The following is a 10845-nucleotide window of genomic DNA, read 5'->3' on the forward strand; positions in this document are numbered from 1 at the left end:
ATGTTCTCAAAAACTTGTACGAAGGTTCAGAGCAGGCTCAAGACAAGAAGCTCACTACAATACTCAATGAATTCAATAACTTCAAAGCCCACTCCAGTGAAAGTTTGGAAGACTCATTTAGAAGATTCAACTTGATTGTCACAAAACTGTCCAATGCGGGTACCATCCGCAGTAATCATGAAACAAATCTGCAGTTTCTTAATGGCTTAGGAAGACAATGGACAACAGCCAAAATGATTGTACAAGGTGACAGGAAGATTCACTCATTATCTCTCTATAAGCTTTATGGAGAATTGCAAGCTCAAGAGTCCACCGTACTCAAGGACTGCTCAGACTTCGGAGGTCCACTTGCATTAGTAGCTCAATCACCTCACACTCAAACCTATCCCACTACGTATGACTCACCACCGCAGTCATATGAAGCTGACTCAGAATATGACAATGAAGAAGAGTTTCAGAATGTCATTGCTCTTATCAGTCAGAAATTCAATCGCTTACCACCTTCATTTAGCAAAAACCAACAATATTGACCACCTTTCAACCGCAACTTTCAAAACAATCACTTTCGTTCCACCAAGAAACCTCTCCCTCCACCACAGTCTCAGCAAACATAGTCTAAAGAAGTACCACCGCAATCCCAATCAACTGACTCCGGTACCTCTTTAGAAGACAAGAGTGACATTATTATATGTCACAAGTGCAACAAGGAAAACCACTTTGCCAAAGATTGCAAAGCAAACATAGTGAAAGATAGAGCCTTCTATCTCAGAATGGATCAAGAACTGGAAGATAAAGGAAAGGGAGAGACCTACGTTGCTCAAGTGAGAAGGAATCATCAAGTGTGGTCATCAGGAGATGAAGATGAAGACAATCTCAGTAAAGGAAAAGGCAAGATCTGTATGGTAGCAACTACTGATGAAGATGGATCAACCAATCTAAAGAAGAACCATTGTTATTGATGGGTTTTGGACATAAGAACTTTACCTATGTGCACATACAACCCTATAGCTTGGATCTAGGTTTCACTAATTGAACATGCAATAATTCCAAGACTTTCATGGCTAGATCTAAGAACAAAACATATGAAAAAGAGATCTAGAATAATACCTTGAGTTACTTGCTTGAAACCTTCTTCTTCTTGGAGCTAAGAGTCACAAATGTCACTCCTCTAATGGCTTACAAACACCAACTAGCAAGAAGGTGACTTGAGAGAGATGAGGAAGAGGGAAATCGGCTCTAGGGTTTCTCCAATCACAATGATGGCCGATTTCCTCAACCTTATAGGTCTATTTATACTGTGAGCTCCTAGGGTTTCACCCTTAAACCCTAATTGGATAACTTAGCCTTAAAGCAATCCAAATCCCTTCCTAGATAAGGCATTGGAAGATTTCTAGGTGATCCATATCCCTAAAATCGTCCAACCCTATATCCATAAGGATTATTAGCTCAAAATACAACTTTTATACATTTGACAGTTTACACCCCTTTATTCAATTAATCTCTTTAAGTCACCAAATTAATTCCTAATTAATTTATGACTTATATTAATCAAATAATATTATTATTCTTTTAATATATTATTCTTATAATATATTAATTATAATATCACTTCTCTCTAAATCACCCTGTCAAGTTGCTATGGTGAAGGCAACCCAAAAGGACCTTGCACAATCGGGTCAAGTACTTACCAAATATAGTTACAGCCTTAGACACTAATCCAAAAGTCTCCCACTTGGATAAGTCTAGTAACTATAAACGTAAACACAATCCGATTAGCAATCGTAGCTCTCGAAGACGTTGTCAACTCTGATCTTATCAATAACCTGTCCTTTAGATAAGGGATCGTACAGCCCTCTGTTTTGATATCGTGCAGACGATTTCATGAGACATAGTCATTCTCATCGTCCATCAACTTTTTCTTGATCTCAGATTTATTTGACATAGAACTTAATTGAACACATCAATTCAGTCCTGACCGGGCCCGACACATAAGTCAAATCAAATCATCAAGCGGCCATGATATCGCTTTTACCTTCTTAGGATAAAAGTAACAGATAAACTTCGACTTATATGCATTTACTTATCAACTAACCAACTATACACAACAATGCGTTTTATGACATCAATTTACTAATGCGGTTTCGAATTATCAATGTACAACCAATTAGTAAATAATAAACCATATATATAGGTTTTAAGACCATATGATATTATCGTCTTGCGATCACTCAAAGTGATTCCAGCAAGCGCGGGTTTATTCCAATGCTCAAAACTTGTTCATAAGCACTCATGAACGTTGCAGCAACCCTTTGCTATGTCTAATACCATTTAGACAATCTACACACCAATTCATGACAATCTTCATTCATACCTACTTCCAACATATGAACGATTGTGGACTGTTTGAATAATTTGATTATTCTTAATAAACTTAATTATTCTGGAAGTCAAAACATGCAAAGTGAAATAATAGCTAAACAATTAACATAAGACAGTAACAATACTTATAAATAACACTCCTTTATTTAATCATCAAATGTCAATTACATTTATATATTACATGTTTCTAATACTATCTAATCTAAACTAATATCATCCCTTAGCCCAATACTCCTAGCATGCTGCAAGTGCATGACCCTACTCAGTCCCTAGATAAGCAGATCTGCTGGGTTATCTTCTGATGATATCCTATTAACCACGAGGTGTCCTTCTTCTACTTGATGCCTAATAAAGTGATATTTTCTGTCGATATTCCGAGATCTACCATGATCCCTCGGTTCCTTGGTCAAGGCAACTGCTCCTTCATTATCACAGAAAATCTCCATGGGCTCCTTAATGGCTGGCACAACTCCAAGATCGCCAATGAAGTTCTTCAACCATATTGCCTCCTTTGACACTTCGCTTGCTACAATGTACTCTGATTCGCACGTTGAATCAGCTACAGTTTCCTGCATTAAGGGTAAAGACCCATCCCGACTGCAAACGGTAGTTGTCCCTGTCGGTCTGGAAACTGGCGTCACTATACCCTGTCACCTTTAAGTCATCACTCCCTCTAAGGACTAGAAACCATTCCTTGGTCCTTCGAAGGTACTTAAGGATGTTCTTAACCGCAATCCAATGCGCTCTACCAGGATTCCCTTGATATCTACTGACCATGCTCAAAGCGAAGGCCACATCAGGTCGAGTACAAGTCATAGCATACATGATCGAGCCAACTGAGGAAGCGTAAGGTTCTCGGCTCATCTCAGCTATCTCGGATTCGGTACTCGGACTTTGAGTTTTACTCAACTTGGTATTACTCTGTATCGGTAGTTCTCCCTTCTTCGAATTTTCCATACTAAAACGTTTTAGTACCTTATCTAAGTAAGTATTCTGACTAATTCCTATTAGTCTCTTACTTCTTTCTCTCACTATCCTTATTCCCAAAATATAGGAAGCCTCTCCGAGGTCCTTCATAGCGAAGCACTTCCCGAGCCAAGACTTTACCTCCTGCAGAGTCGGGATGTCGTTTCCTATGAGCAGTATGTCATCGACATACAAAACGAGAAAGCTAACTATGCTCCCACTGGCTTTGACATATAAACATGATTCATCTTCGCTTCGTATAAATCCAAACTCCTTGACTTTCTCATCAAAGCGAAGATTCCATCTGCGAGACGCTTGCTTAAGTCCATAGATGGACTTCTCAAGCTTGCACACTCTATTCGGATGCTTCAGCTCGACAAAATCCTCTAGCTGAGCCATGTAAACATCCTCAGCCAACTTCCCATTAAGAAAGGAGGTCTTGACATCCATTTTCCATATCTCATAATCATGAAATGCGGCAATAGCTAGCATCACTCTAATAGACTTTATCTTCGCAACTAGTGAGAAGGTCTCATCATAGTCAACTCCGGGAGTTTGAGTAAAGCCCTTCGCAACCAATCGCGCCTTGTACGTGTGCACATTCCCATCCATGTCGGTCTTCTTCTTGAAGATCCATTTGCACCCAACCGTCTTACGTCCGGGCACATTGTCAACCAAATTCCAAACTTGGTTGTCATACATGGACTGAATCTCGCTGTCCATTGCCTTTTTCCATTTTTCAGACTCCGGGCCTGCCATGGCTTCCTTATAGTTATTAGGTTCATCTAGATTTATTAGTGTACCATCACTAATATACGTGTCCCCTTTAGTAGTAATATGAAAACCATAAAACTGGGGTTGAACTCTAACTCTTTCGGAACGTCTAAGAGGTAATTGTTGGATTAGTGTCTAAGTCCATAACTATTTTGGTATGTACTTGACCCGATGGTGCACGGTCCTTTTGGGTTGCCTTCACCAAAGCAACTTGATTGGAGAAATAAATAAAGAGAGAGGTTATTATGATTTATTAATATGTTATAAGAATAATATATTAAATGAGAAATCATATTTGTTTAATTAATATTGGTCAATAATTAATTAAGAATTAATTTTGTGATCAAGTGTAATTAATTAAACTAGAGGGGCTGAATTGTAATTATGTGATAGTTACAAAATAAGGTAAGGATTATCTTTAATATAGGGTGAACGAATTTAAGGAGATAATGCCTTAGAATTCAACTAGGATAAGGGTTTCTAAGACTTATCTTATGGTTGCTTGGTGAGCAAGCAACTAGATAAGGATAAGGACTAAAACCCTAATCTTTACACCTATATAAACCCCCTAAGGCTCATGAATTCGTCTAAGCCTTCCCAATAAGTCCTAAGGACGAATTCCTACCTCTCTCCTCTCTCTTTATACCTTCTCCATTTGCTCTTGGTGTTTGTAAGCCATTAGAGGAGTGACACTTGTGACTCTAAGCCTTCCAAAGTCAATTCAAGGAGGAATTGGGATTGTTATTACTACATAACAATCAAGGTAATATCTTAAACCTAATTATATGTTAATATCGATTTCCATATGCTAGAATTAGGGTTTATAGTCTTGGATTCAAAGCATGTACAATAGAGAAACCTAGATCCAAGCATTAGGGTTTGTATGAGCACATAGGATGTCTTATGACCAAAACCCATCAGTGGTATCAGAGCCATGATTGGTTTCTATTGTATTGATGCCTTGTTAATTTGTTCATGCTTGAAAAAATCATTTTTTTGCCTCCTGCCTGATGTACTCGGCGAGTCCCATTGTGGACTCGGCGAGTAGGCCCCTACTCGGCGAGTCCATATGGGGACTCGGCGAGTTTAGCTGTCAGACAGGCAGATTTTCAGGATTTTTACCTATTTTGACTTAGGATAATTACCATAATTGTTTAAACTTAATAAAATTCGAATTTTGTTAATCCCTTATGATTATCCTTGTCAAAATAAAAGATTTTTGGTCATCTAATTAGATAATTGTTACCTTATTTGATATATGTTAAGTTATGGAAATTATTTGATCATTATCTTGCAAGAATTTGAACTAGATCTAATTAGATAACCACCAATTATAGTTAATTGCCTTATTTGAATTATGTGATCTAGAATATTCTTGACAAAGTTTGGAATAGTTTCAAATTAATCCCTTTAGGTTTTATAGTTTAAATTTGAACCCAAAAGTTTTGTTGTTTTGAAATTTAAATAATTAAAACCCTAATGTTTTGAAAAAGGTTTCAAAACTTGCCCTCAAGTTTTTGGAATTTAAATTTTGAATTAATAGGTTAATTTTGATGTATATTTAAATTCTAAACCCTAAGTTTTTGAAATGTTTCAAAACTTGCCCTCAAGTTTTGGAATTTAAAAGTTGATTAAAAGTTTAATTTAGGAATGTTAAATTCTAAAACCCTAGTCATGTTTTGAAAAGATTCAAATCACACCCTTATGGTTTTATTAATTAATTAAAGTGTATAATTAAAATAGGTTTAATAAATCCATAAAAGTTTAGGTTAACAATTTAATTGAATTAAAAGTATAATTGTTAAATTAGACCACCTAATATTTTAAAAGTGTAAAATACACCCTATACTGTATATAACATTAAAAGTCAGTCTTACCATTAGTAGACCTCATTCACGAAGCTGGTCTATAAGGGGTGTTTAAGGAAATTGCCTATAAAATGGGGATTGAATGGGTATCCACTCTTACCCACCGCACTATTGACTAGTGGAGGGTCGTTAGCCGAACGGGTAGGATAGGACAAAACCTTTCATTATAAGTATAATAAAGTACAAAAGTAACTAAATGTTTTAAAAATTACCAATCTTAGTTACTTAGGCAAAAGTGAATTGATGCAATTCCATGAAATTACACTTTGTGCCCTTGCAAAGACGTTAGTGGAGCGTGTGTGGTTAACCGGCACACTAAATGGCTCTAAGCAAAGGTAGAAAAGGGTGACTCAATGTTTGTCATAGTTTGGTGGAGCGTGTGTGGTTTACCGGCACATCGAATAGGTGACTGTAACATGTGAGGGCACCATGTAAGTTTGCATGGTTATTCACACCCGATTTGTGATCCTCGGCATCCCAGTCACAAACTAGAGGGGCATATCGAGATTTAAATATGCCATTGAAAGTACAATAAATGTCAAAGGATCTAGGAGTTTTCATAGATTTAAAACTTAAATTCTTTTTCGTTTTTCATGGTGGAAATTAGTGAATCGTCATTCACTTACCTTCAAATATTCTGCAATTAGGGTTACGACATCCCTCTCCCGAGTTGTAGAATATTGTGTTGGGTCCTAGCCTTAGTATCTCATTTGGGTGATTTACTAAGGACTCAATCAATCAACTAACTTGAATTCGTTTTCTCCCGTTTTGTAGATGTCAAAGTTCGACAACTATGGTCTTCCCAAATCCCGTGGAACAAGCATTCCACATGAAGATGGTATTCCACGATTCAATCGAGGAACGAGAAATCATGCTTCACTTCCTCCTCCTCCTATTGTTCTCCCCAACCCACAAGATCGAAGAATTGAAAGGTTCAATATCACTAAGGCCCTATTGGAAATGAAACATGAAGATGGTAAACCCATGTGTGCCCACGTTCTAGGAATGAAATCACACATTGATAGGTTGATAATGTTGGGTGTGTCATTCCCAGATGAGTTGGCTGTAAATTGGGTTTTGCAGTCACTTCCTAAATCATATAATGAGTTCAAAAGAAAGTATTATATGATGGATCATGAAGACAACCTCATTGACCTAACTTACATGCTCATTGCTGCTGAATCAGAAATGATTTGGCGAAGCAATGGAGCGTATTTGTTGGAAAAGTCAACCGACCATGCTTCCGAGGACGTTCTAGGAGAACCGACCTGCGTTTACTGCCAAAAGAAAGGGCGTTGGATACAAGTCTGCCCAAAGAGCCTGAAGAGTCCAGAAGATGGGAGAGTCAAAGAGTATGGCTGCGCTTCAGGTAAAATCCACTATCTAACTCCATTAAGTTCCTATTCAATAATTCTTAATACATAATGTAATAAGATTGCATTTGAATGTTTTATAGGATCGGTGAAAAGAAAGGAAGCTTGGTGAAAGAGCAAGATGAATCTAATCACAAGGAATGGATCTTGATCGCATGGACTTGAAGATTAGATTTTGAGCTTAGATAGTTATGATAGAGTTGTTAGAAATTTATTTCTTTTGAAATACATAGTTTTCAATGGATTTTGCATTGTAAGGACAAATGTTTTCCGCTGCTTTTATAAATAAAATAAATTTTTGTTTGACTTATTTATTTATTTGTTTATTTCCTTGCAATGAAATCATTATGAAAATTGGTGTTTGCATATTTCTACAACAAATGGATATGATTCTTATTTATGATGTTTATGGAAAAGTCGAAAAATTTACCAAATAGGGAGAGTTTCTCATCACCCAAGTTTCAATTGGACAGAAATTTGGAATCATGCAACTTGGTTGCACGATGAATGAGAAATTTCATATTTGGAAATTAGACTAATTCATTGACAAAGTGTCAAGTGAAGGACTTGGAGATCGAGTACACAAAGTTGTCTGTTGATCAAAGTCCACCATAAGAGTAACATGATATTCGTCATGATTTACTAAAAGTTTAGTAAATATGATTATACTTACAAGATTAAGTGTGATTATGAATTGATTGAAAAAGTTTAATAGCAGAACAAATAAGAAGAATCAAGTAGGCAGAAAGATAAAAGTTTCTCCATTCTAAAAAGAAGGGAGAGTACCTTTTATGCTTTATAATAGGTCTTAATGATTAAGAACCATATCTCAATTGATCCTCTAAATGAGTCTTAGTACAATTGTATGTCTAAGAAGAGGAATCAAGAACTGAAGAAATGGTTAAATCAATAAGTCAATCATACTTCGTTCCAATAACAAGTATTAAAGTTAAGAATGTGACATCGAGTGAAAAAGTAAGGTTTATAACATTCATCAAATGTGGAAAGTTGTGATGTCTTGGATAAGACAAAGACCAACTAGGACCAATTTATGAAGTACTTTGATATGAGCTACACTAACTCTTGAATATTTATTTGTCAAGAAATGTTTTGACAAGAGAATCTTATATGTCAAGGAGTCAGTGGGAGCCTTAATGGTCTTGAAAGGTTTCAAGAACAAATCAAATAAACCTTATTGATCATCACTAGCACACGAGTTGAGGTTTAAAACCTATCGTGATGACATTATTTTGTTTCCGTGCCAATCCAATTGAGTTAATTATGCATGTGAGTTCTATGAGTTCTCATTTTGAACGCATAAAAGGAAAAGCACCTTAATCAATGAAAGGTACATTGATAGGAAAAGGTGAGCTGCTTAACTACTTGGAAGACGTGGTAGGCAGTTGTGCTACCATAAGGCAAGAAATCAAGATTAAGAAAGTTCGGTCCATATGAGTTTGAATTTGTCGTAAACTTTGGTTTTAACAAATTCACATGGATAGGAACACATACATCGCTCAAATCTAAGTGTCATAAGATTTCCTCCTTCATGAAAATGATTGTGAGGAAATGCTTTCACTAAGAAAGATTTTAAGAAGATAGTGATTGTAAAATTGCATTCTCAAATTCGATTATGGTTACGGTATCCCTTTCCATGATTTGAATTGTGAGGTTTGGAAATTAGTCTTAATTGTTTAGACACACATATGAACTATCTAAGGCAAAGGTGTATAAGTTCAAGAAGCCTTGATAAAAGATTATCAAAGCACTAAGTATTAGAAACATGAACTTAAGAAATTCAATAAGCATTGTTTTTCTGAAAGTTAAGATGAATACATGTCGAAGCTAGTGGGAGCATAAGTGTTATGTTTTATAATAATCATCATGATAGTGGGAGCATAAATGTTATGATTGTATGATTGTTAAGGAAAGTATTGCAAGGTTAGCAATATTAATTATAGAAAACAAGAGTTATACCTTGCAAAGTCGTAAAGGTTGTAAAGTTGTTTTGCTATAATTAAGGGAGAGAATATTATGCTTCATTTCAAATCTAAAGGCTTAGGTTGTGGAATGTTAATAAAATTTAGTCAAAGGTACATAGTGTGTTCTTAAAATTTCGATTATGATTACGGCATCCCTCTTCACAATTCGAATTTTGAGAACATAGCAAATAAAACATTATGCGTCGTGTCTCATACGCTTCGGGTATAGGATCGATTGCAAATGCTTTAATGTTTGACCATTCTAAAATTTTCCAAATGTCGAGCGCATTTAGAGGGAAAAGGGACTAGAATTGGTTTGGACTAAAACAATTAAACAACTATCAAAGGACAACCCAAAGTTCGACGAGGATTGCTCGCTTGTGAGTAGTTGGAAGTATAGTATTGGAAAATATGGAAATGTTTCCATATTGGATGGACCATATCGACATTATTATGAATAGATAAGATACTATTAAGAATGTGTTGTCATATGGAAAATATGGAAGCGTGTCCATATTAGGGAATTGAATATTGAAAATCTATGTCTAGATTAGAAACTCTTATGCAAAAGGATGTTCAAAGGAATGTACTTTGAGTGAGAGACATCATATCTAAGGAATTGTCTTGTAACAATCTCCGATAGAAGACTTTGTAATATCATTGGCAATAGTCTTTGTGACTTTGGTGCAGTGACATTACAAAAGAGATCATTGCATAAAATGTTAGAATCTAGCATATTCTATAAGTAGCAAGAATTTGATATTTTTTCACTTAGAAAAGGATTTGGAGTTGTGAAATGAGAATGATTGGAAATGTGTTCAATGTGATCTATTTCACAAAGTAAGAACCATAGGTAAACATTGTGTGCATGCTAGGAGCATGGGACAAGTGTTGTAATTCAAGTAAGAAGTTGATTACCCGAAACGACAAATAATGAGTAATCAATATGGTGATAAATAAAAAGTGTTTTATTTATGCTCAAAGGGTTGAGGCCATATGGGATTAGTATTATTCTTGTGTTTCACATTTGCATGTTTTGACTTCCAGAATAATTGAGTTTATTAAGAATAATTGAATTATTCAAACGGGCCACAGTCGTTCATATGTTGGAAGTAGATATGAATGAAGACTGTCGTGAATTGGTGTGTGGATTGTCTAAAAGAGTATTAGACATAAGCAAATGTTTGCTGCAACGTTCATGAATGCTTATGAATTTGAATTTGAGCATTGGATTAAACCCACGCTCACTTGGATCACTCCATGAATTGTATCACGAGTGATTGGTGAGACGATAACATCTTATATTCTTGAAACCGAGATGTGTGAGTTGTATCTTGTGAATCGGTTGCACATTGATAATATGAAAACGCACCAGTAACTTGGTGTTATAAAACATATTGTTGTGTGTAATTCGGTAAGTGAGTGCAAGCAAGCATTGTATCAAAGTTTATCCGTTCCTTTTATCCAAAGTAGGATAAAAGATCTTTGGGCCCCTCGATGATT

This window comes from Lactuca serriola, chromosome 5 (assembly GCF_051521515.1).
Source record: "Lactuca serriola cultivar US96UC23 chromosome 5, Lser_US96UC23_V15, whole genome shotgun sequence".
Taxonomy (NCBI): Eukaryota; Viridiplantae; Streptophyta; class Magnoliopsida; order Asterales; family Asteraceae; genus Lactuca; species Lactuca serriola.